The 1,154-nt window shown below is 44.5% G+C and overlaps 1 long non-coding RNA gene across 1 annotated transcript in view; it reads left to right on the top strand.

The window, feature by feature from the left end:
• Positions 1-826: 826 nt before the first annotated feature.
• LOC118477320 overlaps positions 827-1,154 on the top strand; it is a 17,840-nt gene continuing 17,512 nt past the window's right edge. Inside the window, exon 1 of the long non-coding RNA XR_004858290.1 lies at positions 827-996. This is a non-coding gene — a long non-coding RNA (uncharacterized LOC118477320). The remainder of the gene's footprint in view (positions 997-1,154) is intronic.

Raw genomic sequence — 1,154 nt, 5'->3', positions numbered from 1 at the left:
ATTATATGTGGCATGTCTATGTGTGTGTGTGTGTGTATGTGTATGTGTGTATGTGTGTATATGCGTGTAAATGTGTGTGGGGGGTGGAGGGAGTGGGAGGAGTTCAAGAACAACCGGTAACATTTCACAAAAGATACCAAAATCTTCTTTTTTTCTTTCCATAGATAGGTGACAGGAAGACGGACAGGTAGATGGGTGGATAAGAAGATAGAAAGGCAGATAAAATATATAAATAGAGCATTATGCAATATAGAAAGTTTACAATTGAAAAACCACCATCATCATCATCAAGTGCCAGATCTTTGGCTGACTTCGGCGATCATGGTTCTCCATTCATTCTTTTGTCTGTTTGAAGAACACATTTTAAAAAAAAAATGCTTTTGTGATTGTAGCCCCCCCCCCCCACCCCCTGTCATTTAACAATGCCTCCTCCTTCTCCTCTTTCTTCCTCACCTCCATCTTCTCCTCTTTGCTTCTTCTTTCCTATAAAACATCTATTGTTTTTTTCTCCCCTTCTTCTTTTTATATTTGTTACTCTCTTGTAATACTATAATCTTCTGGCGCTCACAAGACCTTATGCAGTTGTGAGAGCCGTAAAACCTCTAGATCTACCAAAACTAAACTCCTCCTCCTCCTTCCTCACCTCCATCTCTTCCCTCATCTCGTCCTCCTCGTCCTCCTACCTTTCCTCCATCTCCTCCCTCCCCTCCTCCTCCTCCTACCTCCCCTCCATCTCCTCCCTCCTCCCCTCATTCTCCTCCTCCTACCTCCCCTCCATCTCCTCCCTCCTCCCCTCCATCTCCTCCTCCCTCTCCCTCCTCTCACGTGACTCCCTGTTTCTGCCCAGGCTTGTTTGTCCTCCTGTGTGTGGGCTTCATCGTTGGCGTGTTGGTCTTACTGCTGGAGCATGTCATCTTCAAGTTCCTTGTGCCCTACATCAGACAGTGCCCCGAGCATAGCAGATGGCGGAGTGTACACCTCATGTTCTTCAGCCAGGTCAGGAATGTCTGCTTGTTTGTTTGTTTATTTGTTTGTTTGTTTGTTTGTTTGTTTGTTTGTTTGTTCGTCTGTACACCTCATGTTCTTCAGCCAGGTCAGGACTGTCTGCTTATTTGTTTGTTTGTTTGTTTGTTTGTTTGTTTGTTTGTTTGTTT

Source organism: Aplysia californica, unplaced genomic scaffold (assembly GCF_000002075.1).
Source record: "Aplysia californica isolate F4 #8 unplaced genomic scaffold, AplCal3.0 scaffold00064, whole genome shotgun sequence".
NCBI lineage: Eukaryota > Metazoa > Mollusca > Gastropoda > Aplysiida > Aplysiidae > Aplysia > Aplysia californica.
Note: the sequence above shows the minus strand (reverse complement) of the source record. Positions and strands in the feature narration are given on the sequence as shown.